Here is a 27,927-nt window from a genome sequence, read left to right as displayed (position 1 = left end):
TCCTAGAGACCTCTGCTTTCAGTTACCCAATTAGCCAACTGCTGCTGCTCTCCTCCGCTGGCTGGCTGCAGTCTAATGTGTGTGTATTAATCAGAGCACTAAGCTTGCTATTGTGCCGCTGTCTGCAACGTGCAGATTTACTGACAACTTACTTCCTCCACCACTGACGGGCTCGGCAGCACAAAACCGACAAGAGCACCTCGTGACCTTTGACCCGCTCAGCATGTTTATTAATTTACAGCTCCGGTGAATTTGTTTTGACTTGCTGCCCCCCCCCACGTTTGTAACCTTTTTTTTTTTGGAGTGCCACAGACAAGATTACTCATGCAACCTTTGCCCACTCTTTACTTATTCACAGCTGCTGCTTTATTCTCTACTACCAGATTAACTAAAACCTAGATTATCCAGACAACACTAACATTGTCTTCAAGCTTTTTTTTTTTTCAAAACACACCCTGAAGAATTAAAACGGTAAAAAGCAAATTTGCAAAAGGAGATACTGGGCTCTGCAGAGGAATTCAGCTAGTTAGGTTTATAACAATGGTCTTATTCTGTTTCGAAGGTGGGATACACTAAGAAAATAAAAATGTGTCTGAGCTAGGGAGCTAGGAAGTTAAACCAAGCCATTCAGCCACACTCTGAGTAAATTAGTGATTTAAAAGCTCACCAAGATGATTCTTAGTTCTTTGTGAATAGCTTGATCTGTTGTATAGCACATTTCTCTTGTTTCCCATTTCTGTGTCAGAACTGCACAGGTTTAGAAACGACACACCAGTTGCTGAGCATTTTGATCCTGTTTGTGTTTTACCGTTACGGGGCCTTGTGTACATTGTACTGTTGTAACAGGAAAGCAAATACAGTATGTACATATTTTTCAAACGTATTTAAACTCTGAATTTCTGCCAGTGCAAATATGTTTCTTAAGACCATAGATGGCCCAGAATAGTGAATCCAATACTGCAGTCCAGGAGTTTGTTAGGATGTCTTGGAGCAAAAAGCTGTAATTCTCAGTGAGCCCTTGCAGGCAAAGCTGGAGTAAAAGGCTAATAGATTAATTGGGGTATAAAAAGGGAAAAAAAATGACGGCAGGTACAAAATCAATGATGGTAAAGATGATTTATGTGTCTGCTTTCCGGTCACAAACACGAGCGCTCTTTGATCTTCCAGGGGAAGGGTTTTTTCTCAAGCTGGGCAGGGAATGTGATATTCTCTTTGTCGTTCTCCTCGGCCCATTTAAATATCTACTTTTGCTGTTGTACCTGTTCTGCTTAATCTCCCTGCTCTTCATTTTGTCATTGCTTGGGGATAGATTTCGTGATCCAGGAATCTGCCTCTTTGTCAAGGAGAGTTCGCTACAGTAACCTAACCATTCAAATAGCTGTTTTTAAAGTCGCCCAGTGTTCAGGGTACATTTCCTTGTCACTAAGCCAGAAAAACAGCTTTCAAAACTTTTGTCATGATCATTGTCCCATGTTTGAGATGACAACTTGTTCCATCTGCCTGAAGCAAAGAGCAGGAACATCTTTTGGAATTGTTAAATTGTGCTTTTTCTGCTGAATTTGAAATTCAGCGGTACAAAATTGCTTAATTTTTTTCTGAGCTGTCTCAGTGTGTAGCATTATCATAGTTTATTTAAAGATGAGCATAAATTCCAGTATGGACAGATATTCCTGTAATTGACAGTGTGTCGTAGTAAAACATAACATAACCATTTCGCAACTAGTACTATTAACATATGTGAAAGTGTATATATAATATTTTTAAATATATGTATTATATATGTATAAATGTCTTTTATATGGAATTGTTCAACATTTTTGGAAGCACTCATACAGAGAGGCTGATGGAGTCTGTGTAAACTCTAAAATGAATGTGTGTGAATACATTGCCAGTCCTCCCGTTACTGGGATTATTGTTCAGTTAGGTAGGGTTAAAAATTCAATTGGGAGTACTTAAAATTAATATTCATTCAGTTAAATGTTAATTGTGGTGTAAACGCATTCGTTGCTAGAGTTAGTAAGACAGTTGCTTCTATATTTGAGAAGAGTTTTTAGTTCAGTGTTGTCGACCATGCGAGCACTGGTCCAGATTTGTCCCCTAATGTGCTTTACGAAGCAGTGTCCTGCCCAGTCCTCTAGTATTCCTGAGCACTTTTCTGTTCAGGGCCGTATTTAGTGAATCTAGGCCTTGTTCCGTCCTCTGGGCTCTCTGTGCATGGCGTTTTCAAGTCATGGAATGACAGTTTACACATCAGAAAGTTATCCTGTTATAGGCATGCATATGTTTAACGTGTGCATGACGGTTCTACAGCACTGATGTGTAGGATTTTAGAAAGGGGCTGCTTATACAGTATTCCAGCATCACCAAAGCCGGTGTGTATTAGTTGACAGCTTATTAATTCATGTGAAACTTCTGAAGGGGAACTGATAGCTAGTGACTGAGGGAACAGGAGGTGTGTGTGCAGGCTGGCAACAGAATGTCTGCCGTAGAGCAGAGCAAAGTCTCTTGGAAAATGATCCGACTGCAGCACTATCCAAAGAGTCAGCTATTCAGCCACTCCACAACCAAATAAAGGAGGGCACCTTGTGTTTGTCTAACATTTAAGACTGTCAGCTCAGGTGTGCTGAAAGTAATGGGCTCTCCCATCTCGGAGCAGGCAGATCTTATGCAAAGCTCCAGGCTGAATGTGACTCTGATGCGTTTATTGTGTTTGCTTTATCAGTAGCTTTTACAGTCCCCTTCACAGGGAGAGAAGCGAGAGGAGACAGATGTAACTATTGTGCATGCACAACCTGCCCTAACGTGCTCAGTCTCCTGTCCTTTCTTTTAAAACAGATTGCACAATCCAGCTATGTAAATAATAGGGACTGGAGGAAACGTAGTGAATTCAGGACTTTGAAAAGAACATTATGGTTCTAACACGTTTCTCAGCTGATCATTGGCAATGTGCTTTAAACAGGCTTTTCAGAAGTCCTTTCCTAATGCAGGAGCTGAAGAAGAATAAGCTGAAAGAGCTGTAGGTGGTCACACAGAACGAAGAGTGCATGTGACAAGGCACATCACAGGCTGGTGCAGCTGATGTTACACCCGACACCCTGCTGCGCCCTGCCGTTTTAAAATGAGCGGCCTCGGTGTGGAGGTTAGATAAGACGGGATACTCTCGTTCGTATGGCTCAGCACTGGAATTGCTTAGGCAATGGCGCTCTTAACCACCACAGAAAGAAAAACATCTTGCCAAGAAAAAAAAGTCAGTCTTCTGAATTTGATACTCTTATTCAAGCAATACATGATACAAAGTTCCTCAAAGAATGTTTAGTTTTGGTTTTGGTTAGACTCGTGTTTAAGAGTGCCAGTCAATTTATTTTCAAGAGGTGCTATTCACTGCGTGGTCTTCCTGGACATTTTCGCTGCGGGTTGTGTGACGGTCAGCTCTCTCGTTGTACAGTTGGATGTTCTCTTGTTTGCTGATTACAGCGGTGATTAGGACAGGCGGGAGGAGTAGTGGGGAGGGATGCTGTGTAGACTCGACTTCTGTAGTGCATTTGGATATTTGCTATGATAAAGTATTGCTTTAGCAGCTGCAATTCTCTAACTTTGTATTGTGACGCATTGCTGGCCTTCATCTTCCCAGAGATGCATCTTTCCATCTTTTCTTGCAGTGAAAGAATTGTTCCTTTGGAGCTCCAACTAGAAGTAAGGTTCTGAAAAGGCACCCACCCCCTTTTAAGTTCAGGGGAACTTATCTCACCCTCCCATTTCTCTCCCTGGTAAAAATCAGCATGCATCCAGTTTCTGGTACAAGATCCCTCCAGGAAGATATTCAAGCCAGGTGGCTGTGTAAACTTACAGTGTGCTGGCAGAATGCATAAAATACCTTTGCTTGACTTTGGCTGGCTCTGCTAACCGCAGTGTACAGATGGAGTATTCATCACCTGCTGAAACCGGGCTTCAGGCTGGCGGTGCAAACGATGATGTCATCAGAATGTCTGCCGCGCTTCGGTTCACTCCGTCCTGGCGCTGAGGCTTGTGGGAAAGGGAGAGGACTTGCACTTGCACGCTTCACGCTCCGGGGACCCCCTTCATTGTACGCGCTCTAATCGGGGCAACGCCAATCGAGCCACCTTTCCGGCTTCGGAATCAAAGGTCTCAGCAATTACCTTGGGTGACGAGAATCACAAAATCGGGGCGCCCTGGATCTGTCTCGTGGCGAACGCCCTGTCTGACGCAGCAGTCCCACACCAGAGATGATCTCCAGAGAGGAGGGCAGGAACGCCATCGCAAGCTGACACTGAGACTGCCCTCGGCTCTGAGCTTTATTTCTGCTGTGGTGAACAGTTCCGGTGTTGACAAGTCTGAAATGCTTACATTGGTTCACATCCCCACCCAAAGAATGTATTTGGATTTTTTAATGCTCGAGAACAGTTGAAATTGTGGAAAAAAGAACTGGACTGTAGCAAGTATGTGAATTTATTGCTGGATCTTAGGAGTGGGTCTTGCTATTTAAGCTGATCCCAAGGTTATCCAGCTGCTCTCTGGCATTCTGTTACCATTTCACAGTGTTAACATCATACCCTTCTTGCACAATGCTTCTAGGAGATGAAGCCCATGTATTCTGCAAAGCTTATGTTTATTAATTTTTTTCAAAGTGAAATAGGATTGCAATAGTCATTTCGCCTCGGTCGTATTCAGACATGGCACGCTTTGTGAGGGGAACAACGGGAGGGCTGTTCTCGGGGTGAACCTGTGGGCTGTTCTGGCTGAAGATTAATTAGGAAGCTCCCCCAAATGTAATGTCATTAGTAAAATGCTGCTGCTTTCATCGTGACCTCAACACGGCTTTTCAATAAAATCTCATTCTTCAGTAGCCACCCACGTTGGAGCATGATCGCAGTTGCAGTCGTACACCAAGAGAATAGTAGCGCTTTATCTCGGCAGTGCAAATTGGCCTGCCTCTCAGAAGGGTGATCTGTTCTGTAAATGCCATTCGCTGGAGCAGGGCCAGGCCAGGCTGGCTGTGCTGGCTGGAGGGACAGTGACTGAACTCGAGAACTTCAGCTGCAAGAAGAATTGAACTCCGAGCCTTGAAGACAGAGTAATAGTATCTAAACAGGAGGAACTGAGGAACCCAGGAGCAGTGTCTGTGCAGGAGGAATTGAGGAACCCAGGAACATTACCTATGCAGGAGGAACTGAGGAACCCAGGAGCAGTATCTATGCAGGAGGATTTGAGGAACCCAGGAACAGTACTGTACCTATACAGGAGTAATTGAGGAATCCCCTGTCTTGGCTTTGAAGATGCCTGCAGTCATTTTGCAGATGCTAAACTTCTGTGTTACTTCTCAGAAAGCTGTCACCCTGATTTCTGTCAAGAAGTGGGTAGCAGATATCTTCAGATCACTTACTGTAGCTGTTACTGTAACACTCATAAGAGCTAGATTAGCTCCATGGCCTCCTCTCATTTGTAATGTTTCTCTTAATCTTAAACGTATGCATGAATTGTTCTCATGAAGAATGCTGAATTCTGGCTCGCCTGCATTCAAGCTATTGCCTCAGGCCCCTCTCTTCAGACAATCCAGTGGCATTCCCAAGTGCCTAGTCAATGTGTGCGTCCCATCATCGGTTCATCGAGTTCGTCGAGTGCATGGTTTATCTCATGCTGTCCAGTTTAATGTTGGGACAGGCAGCGCCTGGGTGTTGGGCCCTGCCTAACCAAAGAGAGCGAGTGAGAGCAGTTGATTTTGTCACCTCTGCGGCAGTGGCGAGCTCTTTCCGGATAGTGGGGGACGTGGAGACAGAGGAGTAATGTGTGGGAATCTGGCCCCCAACACACCTGCATGGAGCTCGGCTTTTCCCTGCCAAGGCAGCACATAGTTATTGGGAGCTGTCATGCTGCAGTCGTCTTGCACAGGAGTGTTTTAGCCTCCTTGCCTGTGGATTTAAAAATTGAGCTGTCATTGGGTTTAGCTGTTACAGTGACTAGGCCTAAACCAGCAGAGCTGGCTGTCCTGAACTGCACCAGCAGGCAATTAAACCAAAACCGCTAGGGAGCCAACATCTGGATGGGTATCTGCAAGTGAAAAATAGACAGAACAGACACAACAGCAAACAGCTGGCGGTTACGCCCAAGTCAACTGTCCCACATTCACACCACATAAAAGGAAAACAAAGCAATCTTAAATCTCATTTTATTTACACCAAAATGGAATAGCACTTATGTTAGCGTTTGATGCGCAAGTAAGATAACCAATTTACAAGATCTGATAAACATCAAGGCTTCCAGATAGCAGCACTGCCTGTGGGGTATACCATGGCAAATCTACACATCAGCAGCCCGAGATCGAATCTCTTGTTGGGAAGCTTTATGTTTCTTTAAGGGCCGGGCTTGCTGCATTACTGAGCAGGGCGGCGAAAAGGAAAAAAGAGAATGGGAAAAGACATAACAGCAATTTAATGTGTTCACTTCAGTAATCTCTGCTTGGCCTGGAAGAGGATGGTACATCATAAAATGGACAACTTCCACTGGGTGATAGTCCGTGGTTCAGCCCTGCTGTGGCTTCAGTTAAAGCCAGTTTAATGCTGGACCCCCTGAGTGGATCCACTGGGCTGTGGAGCTCATTCCGGGCCCAGGTTGGGCTTTAGGATCCAGGGGTTTGAGCTTGGGTGATGGACCTAGCTGACTGGGACTGAGAATCCCTGAGCGGAGGGGAACAGTGGGTTGAGAGCGGCCCTCATGCTCCTGGCAAAAGGAAGCGGTCAGCGGTCAGCGGTCAGCAGTGGACATGGCCTGTCTGCTGTAGGCCAAGGTGGAGACAACTGGCAGTTCCCAATTATTAATCTGGGGGTTGTGCTTCTCTCCAGGGGGACCTGCAGAGGGTTCCAATTAGCTGTTTTTAATATGCATAGTGTTGTATCCAGCCGGGTTTGGAGGAACAGCCTGACCCAAGTCCCTTGCTCCGCGAACCTGCAGCAGTGTCTCCCCCACCACCCCACTGGGACTTGAATAGCTCTGCAGGAGTAAAAAATAGTACGAGAGTAAAAATCACTCAGGACTTTGTATTTGTTAGCTGCAGAAGAGGAAACGCTTTCCTTCAATGGTGTGCAAACAGTGAAACACGTTTTCAAAATATCAGTTGAAAGATGCTGTCTTCTGTAGAATCATGGCTGTTGACTGAACTGCAGTTGCCCTGCAATCCGACTCGAATTGTCTCTCCGCCAGCTCAGGTTGTACAGCTGTTACTATTTAAAGTGTAATGACCTGCTTTTCTTCATCTGCTGCGAGAATGGATGCCTTTAGGGAAATGCAAGCGAGGGATGTTTTTTAAGATCCGAGTGAAAGTTCTTCGGGTGGGGCCTCTTTGGAGAGCGAAACGAACAACAGAGGTTCTTCCTGTTCCTGATGGACAGCGCGTCTCAGGTGGGATCGCTCCCCAATACACCACAGTACACTCGCGTCTCCCTCGTAGGTTTGATTGACTCGCAGGCCTGGTATAGTTGGCAGCTTTTTAAAGAAATTGTATATTTTTTTCATGATGAATGAGCCGAAATTTTGGAATTTCCAGCTGTCGGGCAACTTTGTTTCTACCAGCAAAGGGGCGATGTAGACAACATGCAGCAGTGGACAACCCAGCAGTGCCCTTTCCCACCTCTGACCCCAGTGTGCGGGCATGAGAATGCCATTATTGGTGATCATGCAGCCCCAAGCCAGAGGAGGCGCTGTTGTGCACAAAGCTGAAGGTGCCCTAACTAGATCAATCCCACATAGGCCTGGTGGTGCTTCCGCATTGCTTTCAGCTGCTGACAAGTGCCTTTACTGACTGAGCCGCTGGGAGTCAGCTGTAACCTTGTTGCTTTCCTATCTGGGTTGAAGAGACTCCTAATGTATGGGATAAGAAATGGTGCTGATTTCATACAGCACTGCTGTCAAGTTCTAGATCTCTCTTGGTTTCTTTTAACATGGGCTTCTATTAAAAAAAAAAAAAAAAACAGCTTAATCTGATAACATGTGCCTTTGATTTTGAGGAAGAGGCTTGAAATTGTCCTCAATGAAGTGGGGTTTGTATAATACGCTTTCTTGAAGTATCTTATTTGCAGCCCGCTAGTTTGTTTCTTTCCTTGAAGTGTAAGTATTCCTCCTCGGAACGGTGTCTGAAGTCCCTGGACACTGCGGCTGCCTCCCATCCCTGAGATCCCCTAGAGATGCCATGTCCCCGTTTGAGTCCTGCTGGCCGAAATTAGCCCAGAGCCCGGCCCGCACTTTCTGAAATTCGGAGAAATTCAAAAGGGCGGATTTTGTGTTGAAAACGGCCTGGAAAGAGGAAAATGGCAGAAACGAATTCTCGCGGGCTATTTCTAACGCAGTTGTTATTTCAAAGAGCTGAGCCCTGAGCGAGTATTGACAGCTGTGTTGGAGTTCCAGAGAGACAGCTGAGGGAGGTGGACCCTGGATGTGAAGAGGCGAGAGAGTGAAGCAGGGGCAGATCAGTAATGGGCACCAGTAGTGTGGCAGAAAATACTGGAGTCCCTCTACTAGTGCTGCTTCTATGGAGATGAAAGCGTAGAAGAGGAGAGTATGGGTATAAACAAAGGCAGCACTTTGGTAACACCACTAGACAAGAGCCATTTGGTAATTTACTTCAGTTCAGGGCCTTCAAATCACTAAATGACTTACAAAGAAGTCTATGGACCCGCTGAGAGAGGTGCTGTGTGCTTCAGATCAGCATTTTCATTGCTTCAATAAACCCATTTCAGCATTCACTGCTTGCTTCGCTTGTGGTGCAAACCACAAACACATTAAAGGAATCGCCGAAACAAACACAGAACGGCAACAACAACAAGTTAAATAACATCCGATCTTAAAAGAATGAAAGCAACAGGTTTTATTTAAAGCAGGAGGTTTATTGTGTGTCCCTTTGCTTCTTGTGTGCAGGACTGTCAAGTCGGTGCTCTCCCTCTCAGATGTCCCGTGTGAGTTATTTCCAAATGATTTCAGTAATATGTGTCCAAAGGAATCCCGTTACCAGGCATTAAAGAACTAAAGAGACGGGTTCTTAAGTTGACAGGAACGCACATACAGTAGGACAGGAATGCTACACTAGTATAACATTGAGAGAGAAGCCAGCGCTACCAAGCACTGATGACTGCACATGAAGGAATCTATTTTTTGTGTACATGTATAATGCACAAATAAGTCATAGCTAGCAATATTTAAGTCCTACTTGCACCTCAGACTTTATGGTAATTTATCATCGCGCCCGATCCTCCTGTTTGTGGGATGATGGGGGTCAGGGTGTTGTGTTTAACCCCACCTGAATGGAGGTCATCTTTACTCTCTACTGTACTCTACTGTATGTACAGCTCCGTTGGGAGCATTTAAGGTGATTTTTTCATCCTGTGTTGCCTTGTTATTGAAAACTCTGGATTTATCACTTAATTGCGGTTTCCCACCTAAAATTAGGAAGTCAGCAGGCAGAGCCCAGGGTTGTAAATCTCCAAAGTATATGACTCAGCTGACACTTTTTTTTTTCACTTTTTTTACTTATGGGAAACGGAAAATACATTCAATTTGTTTTAAAAAAAAAAAAGTGTCCAAAAACTAAGCAAACCAACTGGTCAACATTTTTCAGATTTTCCTGCTGTGTAACCGGGAGATTCAGGAATTCTGATCTGCATTCCAAGAGAGGAGAAAAATGCGGCCCAGCAGCATCGCCCTGCGGAGCCCTGGGTTAATTGGCTCGGCACACAGCAGCGCATTCTGGAGGCGTGGGGCGAGCAGGTGCTCTGCCTTTGACTGGAAGAGCCGTGTGTCTGAAGGTCAGCTCTCTGCTGGTGCTCGCGTGCTGTCCAGCCGAGCCCAGCCGAGCCCAGCCGGCCTCACCCCTGAGCTGTGAACCTCGCCGGGCCGGTCCCGGTTCTGCGACCCGGCCGCGCGCACAGCTCGGAGAAATGATAGAATGTTATTCTTTTCTGGCATCTGTTGCTCACTTGAAAGTTCGGTTTTGAAGCCGTTATTTCTCTGTCCTGTGCCCTCTCAGTTTGTGGTGGTTGTTGTTGTTAATTACCCTAGCTCAGGGCTGTTGAATTCTGCACACTCCCCTCTCCCCCCGATGCCCCTGCCTCCTCACAGGAAGATGCAGTGACGAGATGTCAAGGGCTCCCAGGATAACCAAAGCCCACCCAATCCCAGTGGGGTCCCCCGGTCACAATCGGCTGAAGACCCGTCCCAGGCTCGGACTGGTGATCAAGCGACTTGGCCTTTTGAATTCCTTTAATTTGACTTCCACGTCGTCTTGGAATCCTCAGACTGTAGTGTCATTCTTGTCTGCGCGCCCTTCCTTTCGGGGAAGCAGGATCTGGTGAGCGCGTTGAACGCCGGAGCGGAAAGCGGAGCTGCCGAGCCTGCTGGGGCAGCGGCCTGACCCGGCCCTGCAGCTGAGAATCGCCCCGCCCGGCCCCACCCGGCCCGGTCTGGCCTGACCCGGCCCTGCAGCTGAGAATCGCCCCACCCGGCCCGGCCCGGCCTGACCCGGCCCTGCAGCTGAGAATCACCCCGCCCGGCCCCACCCGGCCCGGTCTGGCCTGACCCGGCCCTGCAGCTGAGAATCGCCCCACCCGGCCCGGCCCGGCCCGGCCCCCCTCTCCCCCCCGCCACAGCTGGCCGCTGCCGCTCCCTGAATTTGACCCGGGGAATACTGACCCTTTGCTTTAGTAGGATCATGCTAGTGAATACATGAGACCACCGTGTGAAGTTAAAATAGGGCTGGACACGTTGCTTTCTCTGCTGCTTCTGTGGAGCCTGCAGCTCTTAAATCCCCAAAGCGCATTCCTTTACCTTATTTGTTGTCTGGGATGAAGGAAGCATTCTTCACACTCCCAGGGAATTTATCCAAAATTAAGACAAACAGTAAATTGTCCTGAAGTTAATGGAGCAGCTTCAGTTGTTTTTTTCCCATGAAGACTCCTTTATCAAGCAGGCAAGTCATCTGTGTATTCACAGGAACTTGTGATTACCTCACCCTTGTGGTATTAATGACATAGTTAATTGGTTTCATCCACTTTGCAGCTGATGAGACACTGCATGTTGGACTGACGGCGGTTTGCTCTTGTTCTCCTGGTTGGCAGGTTTGGAACCAGCCTAGTTTTTTTTTTAACTGTTCAGTTTTGTTTGTGCAGCGTTAAGGGGCCATAAAGCTGAGGTTTGCTTCTCTCCAGCTGATGAGAAACTAGCGGGAAACTTTTTTTTTCTTGGTCGGCCCTGTCTTTCTGAAGCCGGAGTTCAGAATGCGCTGGTATCTCGGCTGCCGCGGAATGCTGCCGGGTCCGGATCCTGTTGAGGTGGGAAGGCCTGGGAAGCACCTTGATTGGATCCGCGCGTTGGTTGTGCATCTGTGTTTCTGTTTCTTGAGGTTTTGAGTCGTTCGCTTTCAGTGTGTCGAAATGGCGCTGTGCGTTTTGCCCTGAGAAGCTGGTAATTATTACCTTTCACTCCCAGCTGTCTTTTTACGTGTTTACTGTTAAACAGCCCAAAGAAGAGGCTCTCAAGCCTTTCTTGGGAGCCATTAGCAGGCATTATGGGGAGTTCGGAAACATGCAGCAAATTACAGGCTCCACCACGGGTAATGCCTGTTCACTTCCAGCCAGTGATAACCACCTTTGACAAGGTTCGACCAGCAGATAATTGTGAAGCCTTGTTTCTCCCTGTACGTGATATTTGTACACACAACTGCTCCTGTTCCTTTCTCTTCCTGTCCATTGCACTACGTGTCTAGAAGAAGTCCATCGCAGGGCAAATACAGACACGCAGGCACTTACACTAGGGCCAGTTTTCCCAGGATCTGGTTCTCCTGCCAGTTTGTTTTTGGCGGAAAGCAGAGCACCTATGTAAACATGGGGAGAACATACGAACTCTACGGGATCATTTAGAGACTGTCTATAAACAGTGCTTTCCAGGACCTCCAGAGTGTTGACCCTGCCCTGGGTCTAGCTCTGTGGTAGCTGATTAAGGTGCAGTGCCCTCTGACCGCTGCTGACCTGGACAAGATCCCATTGAGGTGGCCTTTTGCCTAAGAGCAGTTCAATCTATTTCTGAAGCCAGAAGAGCTTTGACACCCGGAGGTGCGACTCGTCTTCCTCCCACGCACTTAGCAGAGCACATGCTGAGGATTTCCTGAAATGACCAGCCCCCCCCGGTGACGGCACTCCTTCTCTTGCAGACAGTAGAACAGGGGAGTGGCATGATGATGTCATTCTGAGCGGCTGTGTGTCACTCCGACAAATAACGCCGTGACCTCCCTCACCCTTCACCTTCTGCCAGGAGCTTCATCCTGTGCGAGACAAAGGGTTCCTTTCAGTCCAAGGGTTTGCTATGAAATTTTAATTTTCCACTTGGATGCCTCAATGTGTAAATGATCTAATAACAGGGGGTTAGGAGAGTGGTAATTTTAAGCGCTGCTTCCAGCTCTCGCTTCCTGCAGGCTTTGCCCTTTACAGTCATATGCACTCCTTGTTTGTGCTTGTTTTTCTCCTGCTCGGTGTCCTGCGTACGTACTGTAGCCTCTGCAGGGCCTGTGGGTCGCTCGCTCTCTCTCTCGCCTTTTCTCAGGTGCAAGGTGATGATGAAATGTGGTTGAGCTTTTATCCGAGTTTCGCATGGCTTGCTCATGCTTGGCAGCCTTGACGTGGGTGGAATGGCTGAAGGAGGCCAGGCTCCTGTTTCTGGTGACCGCTGGGCCGGTGTTGATGGTTTTGACGGGGAGACAAGCCAGTTCAGCCTGTCTGACCAGTTGCGCTGCTTAACGCTGACGGTTTTACTTATTTATTTGTCTTGTTAGTTTCTGGAAGACCTGCACTCATCTCCCTTCCCTCATCAGCCCTGCAATGCCCTACTGCACACCCCTAACAAACAGAGCGTTGATACACCTGGCTTGGTGGGGCTGGTGTGGGGGATGGGAGCAGCCAGACCTGCTGGTTCCAGTGCTGGTGGGGCTGCACCCTCCCTCCCTCGCTGCAGAGCTGACACAGCAGAACAGCTGGCCCAGATGAGCGCAGCTACTGCAGTGTTCTTGCACGCGCAGAAACCGAGTTCCTTATTACAGGGGGACAATGTTCGCCAAAGGGCAGTGTACTTTGCAAGCGCAGGTTTCTTAGTTTATTCTGGACTTTCTGAAGCTGTGTGGAGATTTCGTGGGCGTGCTAAAAATCTTCAGATCTGGTCTTTGGGATGCAGCGTTTGTTTTCATTGGGGGGGAAAAAATCTTTTATGATAAATGACAAATTTGTCAATGTAATTTTAATGTGGAGAAGACAGATAATGCAAATGAATCCATTTTATTCCTGATCGCTCCACCCTCAGCGTGGTGATACGAGAGTGTGGCTGCAAGGACCAACTGGCTAGTGGTAGGAATTTCCATGTTGGGAAGGTTTAAACGCTTGGTGTTTCCATACAAAGGAATTATCATCACAAATTAAAGTCTAGATTTGTAATAAGTTTCCTGTCACACCTTCTCAACATCGCATGGTAGAGTTTAACTCTGCCAAAGAAGATAATAAGGCAATGAGACTTAAAGAATTCCGTTTTGTTCCTTATTTACATTGTCATGGAAAGACCAGATCATTTTGAATCACGTCGTCTAGGGAGCCTTTTAATGGAGAACACATTCCTGAAGCACTCAAACACAAGCTACATCACAATGGGGCGCTGTGAAAGTGGTACTGACGACACTGGAAGACCACTGTAATGATGAGGCGCTTGCTGGAGACCATAACGTAGAAATAGTTCAAAAACCAGATGCTAGCATCCACTTCTTGAGATGTACTTACACACCTGCTAGTACCATTAAAGGTCAATCTGATCGCCCTTGCTTCGAAGCAAAAACAGATCCCGAAAATAATGTATACTGTCACACCTGCTTAGTTTGTGAAAGAAGCAACGTTATAATAATATCAAAGTACCAACTTGAGATTAAAAATAAGAGCCTACAGAATAAGAGGCTATCGTTGCCATTTAGCTGGTTTGTTGTTTGCTGTAGCAGAGCTAATTGATCTGAGGATAACTGGATAGCTTGTTCCCGAGACCCCCATCATCCTTTTGGATGAGGGAATCAATCAGTATGTTGCTGATCAAGCTCAGATTCTGATTTTCAGCTCATGCCGAAACTTCGGCTCTCCTGTCATTAGGCGGTTTGAGTAAACGCGAAGTGGATTGGCTGTATATGGTGAATGGCTCAAGGTGTGAGAATTGTCCAAACATGTTGAACCTGGAGAGATAATGTTGTTGTTCTATGCATGAGCACTTCCTGGAAACATTTCAGTTTGCCAGCATGTTCAAGCACCTGTACTCCTCTTCTGTTTGTGTCGGCTGGATTGTTTGTACCTTGTAGTATGCAGTGGGCCTGAGTGTACTGATGGAGAACGTGCCCATGTGTGTTATTTTAAAAAGCAAAAGCACATCAGCAATACCACAAATTGCACTAGTGCGGTGATCTGTAACAACTCCAGGGTTTATTCTAATAATCACGTGGTTTTTTAAAAGGGGCTCTGCAGTTGTCAGGGCTGCCCGGCTGTATCAGGTTGTGTGGCAGTGCGTTCTAGATTCAACTCTTTTTAACAGTGCCGTTTCAACTCTTCGGAGATCATGTGGTCATTATTGACGGCAGTGAAAAAATGGCAATGCAAATATAATGAGTGTCGCCATTAAGGATTTAATTGCTGAATGTGCTTATTGTGTTTCTACAAACATAAATTAAAGGCCAATGGGGGTTTTATGTCTGAGGTGTGAAGACTCTTATGAATAGATGGGAATCGAAGTGACTGTGGTGACCGGTATTTTTCTTGATATGGTACGATTCTGTAAAAAATCATTCCTTACATTTCTATAGCGCTGTGACGGTCACTCCAGTCAAAGCGCTGTACAGGTAAGGGGGACTCCCCTCCACTATCACCAGTGTGCAGACCAGCGAGCCAGTTCATAGATGGGGGTTATTAGGAGGCCATGACCGGTGAAGGTCAGGATACCGGGGTAAACTTCAGTGTATGTTTATCTCAGCGCCGTAATTAAAAACAGCAGTTCGATCAGCAACTGCGCGTGGGGGAGTGAGCGAGCTGTGGCTGTGATCTGTGCAGTGTGGCTGGAGTTAAATCTGAAACAGCCTCCCCTCCCTCCTGCTGTGGGCAGGCCGGGTGTTAAATTAAATTAGGCTGTGGCAGACGCAGGGATCTGGCTGGGTTTTTGACAGCTTGTCCAGAGAAACATGTTATGAGGTCTGAGTGTGTGTGTGTGTTAAGAGAGGTGGGGGGATAGGGCAAGGGGGGGTTGGGGGGTTAATCCACCCTCCGGTGCTCCAGCGTCGAAGACCCAGCTCCCTGCCTGCTCAGCTGTCCACTGCCGTCTGCTCTAATTCCCTGTCAGGTCCCCAGGGTGCTGGGCACCCGCCGTTGGGCCTGCACTTGCAAAATCTTGTGAGGATGACACCTCCTGCCTTCCCCCCACATGGCAAATTAACCTCGTTAAGCCCCTACTGCCAGCAGAGCAAGCCAAAAAAAAAAGGTAAAGCTGATAAGGCTCCTTCCAATGAAATAATTATTAAGGTATTTAACAAACTTGCCTCATGCTTTTAACTCCAGCAACCTGAATTTGTCCTGCGGGCATTTTAATGGGTACTGGAGTAATGTCACACCTGGGATTGGAACCCGTGACCTTCTAGATCCAGGACGTGTCCCCGGGCCCTTCTCACGCCTCCCCCATGTAGTCATGGGAGCGGCGCTGTGTCTCTGCTGACTGGGGCGATGAAATGGCACTGTGCCCTTCTTCAGGACGGGAAGGTTAGTCCCGAGCTCGCTGGTGGGCAGGGTTGTAACTGATTAGCTTCTTCGCTGAGGTGTGTGTGTGTGGTGGAAAAAACGGAGCTGTCACAATTCAGCAGGTTTTTGTGCCGTTTCGGACAGTGTCTTCCAGGAGCTGTTTCCCCTATGAGCTTCATGGGGCCACGTTCACACCCTCCTCCCACGGAGGGCCGCTTCGGGCTGTGTGTGGAGGAAACAGTCCAGGAATCTTTCAGAGCGAGACAGAGACAGAGAGAGAGCATGTTTTATTATCCCCAAAGGGCAACGTGTTTTACAGCAGCAAACAACATAAAGAAAAGCACACAAACAAACTTGAGCAAGAGAATCTCCTCTTGAGCAAGCTCATGGCCATGGGTGTAAATGAGAATCCGAACCTGTTTGGTTTTAAGTGGGGAAATCTGTATCTGCCAGCCTGAGAGGAGTTATTCATTAAACCAAGGGCATGAAGGATCCTGTAGGATTGAATACGCTTTATGCAGAAGTCCTGACTGACAGACGCGTCCTGCCCAGGGTGTGTCCTGCCTTGCACCCCTTGAACCAGCTCCCCCACGACCCTCAGTTAGAAGAAGAGGATAGATGGATATTTCTCCTTGCACTGCCTGCTGGACTTCATGCTTTCCTTTTCAGGACCCAAAAAGTTATTGTACCCCCCCTCATCTTCAGTGCACAGACGCAGACCCGTCTTCCTAATCCCTGCACAGTCTCCTACAGACCTTTCGGTTAAATATTCATAGATAGCGCTGTCCCCTCCTCCCTGCCCTCTTTCAGCCGTCTTTAAAGTCATGTTTTCCATTTTGTAAAAAAAAAGGTTTTTTATTTAAAGGGTTATATCTATAAAACGGTCGAGCTGTCTAATTCTTGGTGTTGCCTGTGAGCTTCCACCGCCCTGCCTCCGCAGCCCCAGGATATCTGCCTGTGGTTTTGAAGGCGTTCGTGGCAGAGCAGGCTGAAGATCTCCTCCGGCCTCAGGTTCCCTCCCTCTTGTTTCTAAGTGAGATTTAGCGGCTCTAGGGGCAGATGGCGTCCCTGGTTGAAGTACCAGCCCTGCGTCTAGACTGTAGTTATCCCTGTTTTGGGATACACCCCCCCCCCTCCCACATGCAGCCACAGCCTCTGTCCTGGAGTCACCTCAGCGGAGCGCTGGGGCCGGATTGTAGGAGGGAAGCACGAGGCAGGGCTGTCATTTTCCCTCAGAAACGCTCCTTACGTGAAAACAGGCAAGCAGCAGTAACGGGTTAGCCCCCGCTGGCCGAGCTATTCAGACCACACGCTGGCCTGCGTGTGCACAGTGACATTTGTCAGAGCGTCTCAACTACTGGGCTCATACCCGCTGCTCATTAAAACATCGCTGACTCGTTAAAATGGAAATTGCATGTCAACATTTCATTCAGCAAAATCTCTGCCTTGTGTTTTTATGAGACAAGGTGACCCCGTAAAGCCTGGTGAACCTTTCTTGCAGTTTAGTGCAGATTAAATTGGTTGAGGCTTGTGCCCATTGGTTACCCTTTGATGTAAATCGGTAGATGGTAGACGCTTTGTCCGCGACGGACTGGCATCCCCTCCAGAGTGTGTGCTGCTGTGCACCCCTTGGTTACTGTGACCGGCTCTGGCTTCCTCATGACCCTGTGTCTGAAGAAGCTGCTTTCGTTTTGTACGGCATCTCTCCGCAGGGCGTCTTTCCCACTGTTCACCACGGCCCAGATCCTGTCAAACTTCCTCCTGACGTGTTTGACAGGATCTGGGCCGTGGTGATCAGTGGGAAAGACGCCCTGTGGAGAGTGAGGAACATGGGGCTGTTCAAAGGCATCGAGGTCCCAGTCAAGGCAGCAGGTAGCCTGGCCCTGTTCATCACCCGAGAGAACTATTACCTCAGAGATCTGTGAAGAGAAGGGAGGGAGGAAGCAGAAAACCTGTGGGAAATAGAGGGCATAGGACAATATCTCAAGATGCTGTGAAAAACATTATCGTGTTTAAGTAAAGAATGTGATTTGCACCAGAACAAAATAAATTGTTGCTATGTAACTGGTACCGTGTCAAAATGTAATGAGATGTGATCATATATACTGTTTTAAGTATGTATACTAATGTAAAGCTTTCTAATTTGTGATGCCCTGTATTTTTTTGTGAAAAGAAAATAAAGTTCTTAAAAATCGGTTCAAAAATGGCTGGATAGAAAAATCCGTGGTCTACTGTACCACTGTCAGGGAAGGGTCTTGCTTCTTTCTGAGAAAACTAGGGGTAGGAAAGGACCAGATCGGAAACAGGTTGGTCCTCGATGGATTCTTCTGCTTTTGTAAATCATTTGTAAATCTGAGCTGACAGATCGCAAATTTAAGCCGTTTTAAAATCCCACAGAGAGACGCAACGTGCCATGTGAAATGACGAGGAGGGCTTATTAACTACACCGCTTTCACCCTGGGCACTAGGCTAAAGACATGAACGTCCGTAAACACAGGCGTGATCTCTGCTTCACCCACTGGCTAGAATCTGACAAAATGTAAGCTGTGTAATGTGTATGTACGGAACTAAATCGCCAAAGAAGCAGTGAGTTAATGCAGGAAAGCCAGCTCTTTTTGTCATGAATCACATTACTGCCACATTTACTTTGCCTCAAACACCCATGTGACTTTTGTAGTTAAACGTATTTGTTACCTGTGACTGAAATGATTCAGCACAGACATTTGCACTCGGAACGGGTGGCTCTGGGTCCTCAAGTAGGTTATTGTCTTTCATTTGGTCAAATATGACAAGATGGAAAAGCAGAGTACCTTAAAATGATGCTTTAGTAGACAGAGCTGTCATTTGGAAGTGTGAGAACAATGAGAGTTGACAATGGTTTGCAGTCACAAGACGGAGTAAAAGCGAGACGCATCAACCCACACCATCGCTCTGTAGTGATGAAGTACTTCAGCAGTGTGGGGAAACCATGTAAATGCTAGTAGTTCTTTAAAATGGAAATCCAGGGTGATGCTGTGTTTGATTATCTCAGAACAGGGTGTGAATCAAAATTGATTCCGAGCAGTTGTGCAGAGTTGGGAGCACTTCACTGTTTGTGGAAAGTGGTCTGGTTCGCAGACGGGCGCAGCCCACTGTTTCCCCGGAGGCGGTCTGCGCAGTCCATTTACTTGCTCTGTTAACTTGTGTGGCTCTTTTAAACTCGATCGGAGCCCCTCGGCATGCCCTGGTCTTCCTGGATTCGAGTGACCGTTTACCTGAGCTCTGAATGAAAATGGCTCTTTTTTCCTGCTCCCGAGAGAATGAGAAGTGTGTAATGGTGGGAGGACTTGCTTCAATATTCACTGCTCAGAGGCAAAAAGAAAAATGCTGGTTAAGAGATTTTGACTCTTCACTGGTTTTCTTCAAGGATGGCAGTCTAAAGTGCATCCATCCATTTTCTAAGCACTTAATTCCATTCAGGGTTGCAGGGGAGCCAGAGCCTATCCCAGCAATCAACAAGCGCTAGGCAGGGGGCAGCCTGAACAGGACTCCAGTCCATCGCAGGGCACACACAGGCACAGACACGCTCACACTCACACCAGGGCCAGGTTTCCCAGAAGCCAATTAACCAACCAGTATGTCTTTGGGCAGTGGGTGGAAACTGGAGCACCTGGAGGAAACTCCTAAGGACATGAGGAGAACATGCAAACTCCCCACAGACAGCACCCCAGGTCTGGAATTGAACCCAGATCTCCAGCGCTGTGAGACTGCAATGCTGACCACTGCCTCAGTCTGTATTCCTCAGTCCAAAAATGATTTCGCTGCTGGGTGCCTCAAATGCCCTGAATGGGGTCTCCTTTCATCCTAACCTTTCTTTTGCTCTCCTGTTCCCCAAGAAGGGCAAGTTAACAAATGCCAGTTTACAGATGGTAGTGAATCAATTAAACCTTAAAGGTCTTTTTCATGAAGCGGATGTTGGTGTCTTTTGCATTCGTTTATTAATGGCTGAGGTTTAGGCTGTTCCGCAGGGTATATAAATACTTCCAGCTTCTACAGCCTGTCATGTTCAAACGTCTGCTTTCTGTCACAGCCCTGGCTGTGAACCCGGAATGACAACTCCTGAGAGGAGGGGAGAAAAGAACTGGAGTGCAGAGCGATAGGAGATGGAGCTTTCATTGGAAAGTCTTTTTCAGGCGTTCCTCTGGCCCTGAGGCAGTTCTAGTGATTTTTGCCCCTTCTTTCTGGAGGTTTTCTGTAGACCCCGAAGGAGTTTAATGGCAGGTTTGTGAAGAGGCTGTGACTCAGAGCTCCGATTTGCATGTTACCGTGTTTCACTCCTCCTCCAGTGGTCGGCAGTTCCCATCAGCCTGTGGAGAGGAGCTACCCACAGAACGAGCACAATTGCTCTTAATTGCTCTGCTCTTCATGTTGTAGTATGATTTTTTTTATTATAAACGCTTTTATTCCAGTAGAGCCCACCCGTTAATCTAACCCATTGATTATGATGAATAACTGTGAGGCGGCGAACTCTGATGAACTTCTGATTTTATTTTGAAGCTTACTTTTTTTATGTACAGTACATGCTCCTTTAAGAAAATTGCTGTACATTTGCAGTAATCCCTTTTAGCTGTATTTTGAATAATGTTTGTGGATACAGCTTTCCTCTGCGTGTGTAAACTGAATTCTCTCCATGATTTGTGGCTCACAGTCTTATCAGCAGTTATCAGTAGTGCAGAAGAGGACAGCCTATAACATGCCAAGGGCCACATGCCAAGGGCCACAGTGAACTCCCCCAATGCAGTTAGCAAGACACCCCAAAACCATCCATCTGATTTGTACCCACTTTATCCACTTCAGGCTCACAGGGGAGCCGGAGCTTGTCCAGGCAGGTAATGGGCAGGATACACCCTGGACAGGACGGCCTGTCCATCAAAGGTCACACACAGACATACTCACACCAGGAAGAGCCTACAAACCCCCCAAAACCATAAGCTTATTTTTTTTTTAAATGACATCTTAGAAAGTTTTGAAAACCTCTCTAGCATAGGCAGAATGCAGGCTGCGTGTTTCCGATCTCCGCTCTGGAACTGAGCTCAACGGTCTGTGGGGGAGATCGCATTTGGCCAGGAGGACACAGGTCGCTCCAGACCTGCTGGTGTGCGCTTTGCAGATATGTTTTTAATAGACTTGTGCGCACGCAACGTAAAATGCAAAGCAAAAGAGCTAGGTGATATCCATTACAGATCTTGCATCCCATCCGTCTCGCATTTAAGCCAAAAACGATCAGATTTTGTACCATGGCGTGTAACTGCATGAATGAAGTGTCATTCTTCCTCCCTACCATTAAGCGGCACTGTTGGGCAGCTGCCGTGTTTCTGCTGCTTGAGGTTCTCCTGAACTGGCCTATGTAGCACATTAGCATGCTGGTGGTGTGGCGGCTGGCGGCTCCTGTCATTCCCACTACAGTTAGCAGTTTGTACTTAATGAGAGTTCATCTGCTTGCACAGAGAAGAACGGCCTGGGAGAACAGCAGGAATCTAGAGGTAGCGAAAAAGGTGTAAAGGTTTATTTTATGTGTCTGTACAAAATTTGTCCGGTGAGCATTATACAGCTAAGCTGTTTGTATTAGACTTAATGGAGGCAAATGACTATGTACCTTTGGGCCTCTCAGTCTTTATTATACAAAAAATGACAAAGACCGTGTTAGAAGGAAAGAAATTATTCAGTTTGCGGTTATTGATGTGCCCCAAGATCCATAAAGAGATTCCAGCAAAGTCAAGCCACACAAAACTTCAAAATGAAGAGAAGTCGACCCATACTTCAATACCTCCATCTGCTATGAGCGCTGGACTCTTAGATGGGCACAGGGAGGGGGAGTGTAGCCCCGCACACACCAGAGAGGGCACTGTCAGGGCACACATGCACAGGGACACCGGAGTACCTGGAGAGCACTCGAGCAGGAGTGTGGCGACTGTGCCAGCTTGCATCTAGGCCGGAACGCAAGAGCTGTGGGGCAGGAGGGCAGGAGGGCAAAGCAGAGTGGCCAGTGGAATGTGCACTTGGCACCGACGTGTGCAGCTGGAGCAACCTACCTGAGCGAAGACTCGAAACTCCCTCAGGGTGATTTTCCGCTTGTGCTGCTAACCTTTTTGACAGCTGTAAAACAAAACGGATGTGTTGGTCTCGGCTCATTTGGTCTTACCTTTACTCAAGCCTTAGCATCTTGAGATGGAGGCAGAGTTGCCCTCAATACAAAGAAGGGTAGGTGCCTGGAACAGGCGATCTAGCTGTGGTCTGGAATCTCGCTCCTTTCTCTGCTGAAAAATGAGATTCTTGGGTAAATGAGATAGGAGCAACTAAACGAGGAAGATAAGGCCATTCTTTTCTTGTAGTTTAGACAAACTGTTCTTATGATTTTTTCTATACACCAGGAGCAGCCCATAAAGGGGAATGAATTGAACACACGGTCCACACTATAAAGATCTTTATGATGTTTTTTCACTCTTCACTTGAATAGCATAATGGAACACATGTGCCATTATAACTTAAGGGCATATTTCACATTTTTTCCTTTTATGTCCCTTGAAGCAATAACCATAAATAAACAAAAGTGGAGATGTGCAGTGTGAAGGATGTGGGGTGATAGAAGGATGGGGCTCTGCTTCTCCCTGTGGTGGTTATGATACTTTTTTTTTCTGAAAAATACCCTTTTGTTTCATTACTAAAACATTTTATTAAATATTCTTGAAGCAAACAATGGGGTAACAGACAAAATCCAGCGCAGTAAACAGGCCCCTGCTGTTAAACAGTGATCACTGTGGCACATCAAATTCCTCTAGAGTTTGTGCAGGATTATCAGTGTTCCAATCAGACCACATATGTATAATAGGGGGTTTCCCTGGGCTTTTCGGAGCTTTTTAAAACAAGCTGTTTTGCATGTCCCATTGTTTCCCCATTTTTGGTTTGGGAAACATTTTGAATGGATAAAGACATTACATCCAAGCAATGCACTCCATTTTTAATCTTTGGATAGCGTGGCCCTCAATATCATTTTAAAAGTGATTCTCTGATATGCATCTGGATTGAGATATCCTCAGTCCTCTTAATTGAGACTGCTGTTTATTTTGTGTGTTTTTTTTTTATAATGGAAGGCTCCATAAAATTCAGGGAACAAAGTAGGAGCAGGGCAAACTGCCACCTGTTACAGTTACTGGGAATATTGCCCACAAGCGAAATTAAGAAACGGGGTTTTTACTGGCGATTGGCCTCATTTGAAATTGCCTCATCCATTCTGAGAGAACAGGCCTGCTTGCCTTTCCGAGAGCCGCCGGAGCTCCTTGGCCTCACGGAGGTAAATATGTGTCCGTGTTGCCTGATTCAGTCCCAGGAATCGGGTTCCCAGCAGTGAGAAAACAGGCAATTCCGAAGAACCTAATAGACCCTGAAATTCTTATTTTCTTTTGGCACAGGGGCCCAGGTGGTCTCTCATTTAGCTCTCCACTCTGGTGGTGGAAATGAGAAACCGTTCGAGTTTAAAATCCCGCTGCAGCTGGAAAGCACTTTAATGAGCATCACAGCATCCCATAATACACCCCCTGTCGTTGCAGGAGAAGTCTTGGGCGATGAATGACCATCTCAGACTTGCAAAGGGAAGATGCCTTCTTCTGCAACGAAGAATATGTGCTGTCCAGGCAGCAATAACAAATAATTATAACCCTAACATACCGGACTATTTATTGACATTTTCCTTTTCATTTTCTTCTCAGCAGCAGACACTTGATTTGCTTCTGTGGAGTTAGAATTTGGCTAATATTAACACTCCATCCGCTGAATGTATCTCAAATAATCTAAAATAAACCCAGAGCTATTGCAGTTCGCACACTACAAGTTAAATCAAATCGAACACACAACACCAGAGAATATTTTGCAAATCCTAAATTTTCTCAAGCCTTGGACAGGGGTGATCTGAAGGCATCGGAACAGCCTAAGCCAGTGACTCTCAAACTGAAGGTGTCGGAGAGTTTTTGTTTCAGACTGACCTGGGGGGTCTGTCGGTTCCATTTCCCTGCCATCACTGGCTCCTCAAAGGACAGTGCTCATTTCGGCAGGGTCCCAGTGCCAGAAACGTTGGATAGCCTGGGTCAATGTGTGCCAGTAAGAAAATGGATTCACAGGAGCTGAACACAATCAGAGAGAAAAGTCATCGGCGGGTTTTTGATTATGCGCAGTACACGTGGTTTAATGCAGTTTCTTTTCTAGGCAGTGTTTATTTTACCACGTGTTGTTTATAGAGGCCCTTTTGTGTATTTATCTCCACAGGACATCACTGGATTTATTGCCTGGGAATGGAAGCGGGGCTGGGCACAGGAAGCACAGAGGAATACAGACTTTCGGCACTGCGGGACATCACCGGACAGGGCGCTTTGTGAGGTCTGCTTCTGCCCACGGACGGTAAAAACTCCTGCCTCTTCCCGATTTTAGCACGTCCTTTCCCCTTTTTGATCCCCGTCCGTTTGTGTTTCTTCCCCGGTTCGAAGTGCTGTAACCTGCACATCTCAGGGGAAGGGGGAGCACCCGTGGGGTCCCCCTGAGCTCTGCTTATCGAGGTTTTGTTTATCCTTATGAGCCTTTCAGGTGTCTCAGTAGGTGAGGCTTTTTCAGCGAGCCTTGTTGTGTTCTGAAAGGACCGAAGATACGAGAACAGGCAGCTCAATGTGCCCTGCTAACCCACTTAAAACTTAAATGTGGCTGGGCTCTGAAGTTGTGAGTGCATGTCATGCCCTGCCTCACGTGCAGTCGAATAGTTTTATGCCAGCAGTATGATGTTCCCCTGTCGTGAAGTGGCAGACTCGGGGGCTGGAAGAAGTGGGCAGAATATCCTCACTGCACAGACGGTGGCCTGACAAGACTTGGACTGCTCGAGCACAACCGCTGGGCGTGTGTTGGTTCAAGTGGATCATTAGCGGGTTTGCGGGGGGGCTTGGCTCTCGACTGCGGGGGGGGGGCTGAGAGGCTAGCAGCCCCAAGCCAGCCTGTTCCGTACAGTTTACAAACACTTTAATGAGGCAGCAATTTGTATCGGTCCTGCAGAAAATTGGCCCCGGAGAAGGAAATGAAATCCTGGCGGAACAGTCTTGGAGGGGGTAGACTCGGAGTGAACTTGGAAAGCTGTTGCAGAACTCTTGTTCCAGTCAAACTTTTCCAAGGTCTTTGTTTCTCCCTCTTCTTGGGATTAGGAGCGTAGTTTTTTCCTTTCCTGGTGAAGAACAGCTGTGATTGACCCCTTAAGATATAATAAAATGTAACTGATGTTATATCAGCTTATTTCTTTGTATGGTCTGGGATGATTATGTGTTAAATGCAAAGAGAATAATGGAAGAATTGCAACCCATGAACAGCTTGGATTAATTTAAAATATTTGTGTAGATTGCCAACTATATATAATCAGCCATCTTAAATCTCTATAGTCTTTTACAATTAAATGTTTTGTGGTGCCCAAAAAAGCATAATTTATGAGCAACTTATTAGCACTGTCCAGAGAGAGTTAATTGTATTATGAACAGATAGTGTGGTGATACCCTGATGTTGTTGTAAAGATTAAAACATTTAACTAAAGGAACTGTTATCAGCAGTGACTGATAAGAGCTCTTTTGAACAGTCTCTTCAGACTGAGTCTCTTCCCTGTACCTGCCCCTCCTGGACTATAACTTATTGCATTAAGTATAATGGAATGGTGTGTTGTGCAACTGCAGGTCTAATTAGATTGAACTGTTTGGAGATGGAATATCTAACCAGGTTATTTCGAAAAAGCTGTAGCCCCTGTATGTAGGGGATGGAGGCAATGAATTTGTGTAAAATTCCCTGCAGCATCTTCCTGTGTGCCTGCTTTTATCTGTATTTGTCCTTTGGTCTCCTGTGTATAGCCTTGTGCATAGATTTGGGCTATATATATATCTAGATAGCAAGGTATTTGGGATGCAAGGTGGAAAATGTTATTGCGGATTTGATAGGCCATCGCTAAGTCCTGATAAGAAGCCATAAGCCATACCAGAAACTAAAAGAAAAGCAGGAGATGAATTTGTGGCAGCAGCCTTGTGGAAAAATTGTACAGGCACTGGGCATGAATTCCTCTGAACGTTCCTCACTGACTTCCAGCTGCAAGTGTGAAGACGCTCCAGCAGGTGGGCAAGTGAAGTATTGTAAAGCTTGATTTGCTGAACTGTTATCGTAGCTGCAGTTTCTGCCTGCAGGAGTTTCTGTTTGAAGTTGGACGCTGTGCTGGCGCGCCAGGATTACAAAGGGCGACCTGCTGTACGCGAAGACGTTTCCAGCAGAGCGTGGGCTTGGACGAGCAGAGAAAGGGGTGGGTTAAAACACAGATAACTGAAAGGCAAGACTTGATCGTGAGGCACAAAAATCAAAGCGCAGGGACAGGCGGGGCAGTTGTGTGGCCTGCTTTGAGGGGTGAGCCGTCGAGTTTCCTGTCCTTGGGCTCTCGCGTGTAGCGCGTCGCTCGAGACGGGTTGCGCCACCGCCCGCTGGCGGCTGACACGCCTGTTGCGACAGGGATGAGCAGAGTGACGCCAGGACTGGAGAAGCTTCATTCTTGCCACGCTTTCCCACAACGTCAACCAGATGGGTCGTGTTTTTCATTGTCCTTTTCTAGATTTTTGTCTGGGACACTCAGGAATGTAAAGGATGTTCTTAAAAGCAAATGAAGCCTGGTAGAGACATTTCCCTTTCAGAAAATAAGTACTGTGCAAAAAGTATTTTAAGGACACCACAGTGCGTTCTTGTTTGAAAGGAAGCAGTAGTTCTACTAGAGTTCTTCAGTACAAAAAAGGAAAAATATGTTTTGCCCAATGTGAATCCTTATCAGAACACTGGTACTGTGCACTGTTTAATTACCTGCTGTCCAGAGAACTAAGAAGCACACTGACTCTCAACGCAGTCTTCCAGTATCTTCTTTCATACTGGAATGGGTGGGAAATTGAGCTCTAAGTCCATGTGAAGTCTGGAGCCCAGGGCATCATGGGAGCAGAGTCTATGTCCTGACAGTGTAGCGAGTGTGAATTTCTTAATCGTCAACATGCGGAAGAATGATTGTGTTCTCTAGCAAGGGCTTACCCATCAAAAACAGTCTTATTCCTGCACCCAGACCGATCAATGTGCCTGCTCGGGGGGGTTATCTAATTATTCTGTGACTGTCCATCCATGAAATTGTTGTTTGGCTGTGAAATGGAGCCAATGTCAATCTGTGGCGCTCTGCAAGTTTACTGCGTAACTCTTTTGAATTGGCAAAGAGACATGTAAGGATGAGAACAATAATGACGAAAACAACAGCAGGGGCATGTAAAGAGATTATTGGATTACTTGCTTTTAGCCATGTGTGAGTAGGAGGCTGAGGTTAAGTGGACTTAATTTGGAATATTTTTTAAAAAATATTCCTGTGCTGTAAAGCTCTTTAAATATGAAGTTGATTAAATTCCTTGTGCAAACAGATTCAGAATATGTCCAGCCAAAATGGATAGTGCCTCTGGAACAAAATAATTGAATTTTATATATCCTTTCCAGTGTAATACAAAGAAAAGCATTATAAGAAAGTAGTCAACCCTATACTGTGTGATCAGTGTAAGGCTCATTGGTGTAATGGCTCATCTTTTTAATGAATTTGCTTTACATGTTTTTTTGAGATTGAAGTATGCTTAATGACAGACAGTAGGCTGAAATACCCCATTAGAGACGGACTGTAAGGAAATAGTTTTTGTCACATAATGGGCTCAGTTTAACCTTTGCAAATGGATTTTCATTGATAGAAGAAGGTGCTCATCACTGGAATTACTGCAGGCATTGACAAGCTACTGTGCACAACCTTAACTAAAGTTTTACAGGCATTAGTACAGGCAGATGTGGTACCTGAAGCAGAAGCAGTGTGACTGAAGCTTCAGTCCCAACGTCTATGAAATTAATTACTTTGTCACCTCGATCCAGAGACCCAAGAGAATGTGCTTGCCCAACATCCAGTATCTTTCCAGCCAGGCAAGGTTTTCCATAGACCCCTAAAACCCTTTGTGTTCCACGCGTCTCCCCACCTCCGAGCTGAGCGCCGGCTGTGTCTGCGATCCGTTCCGGAGGTATTGGTTAGGGTGCCACT

The 27,927-nt window shown here is 46.6% G+C and overlaps 1 protein-coding gene across 4 annotated transcripts in view; it reads left to right on the top strand.

Moving 5' to 3' along the window:
• LOC148638614 (protein TANC2-like) overlaps positions 1 to 27,927 on the top strand; it is a 224,060-nt gene that overhangs the window by 9,759 nt on the left and 186,374 nt on the right. For 3 of the 4 annotated variants that reach the window (XM_088622749.1, XM_088622750.1, XM_088622753.1), the window contains one exon: positions 24,093 to 24,224. The gene's annotated coding sequence lies outside the window, so the exon portion shown is untranslated. The remainder of the gene's footprint in view (positions 1 to 24,092; positions 24,225 to 27,927) is intronic. The other variant, XM_088622754.1, reaches the window with a different exon arrangement.

Source organism: Lepisosteus platostomus, chromosome 28 (genome assembly GCF_059453375.1).
Source record: "Lepisosteus platostomus isolate fLepPlt1 chromosome 28, fLepPlt1.hap1, whole genome shotgun sequence".
NCBI classification, from domain to species: Eukaryota; Metazoa; Chordata; class Actinopteri; order Semionotiformes; family Lepisosteidae; genus Lepisosteus; species Lepisosteus platostomus.
Note: the sequence above shows the minus strand (reverse complement) of the source record. Positions and strands in the feature narration are given on the sequence as shown.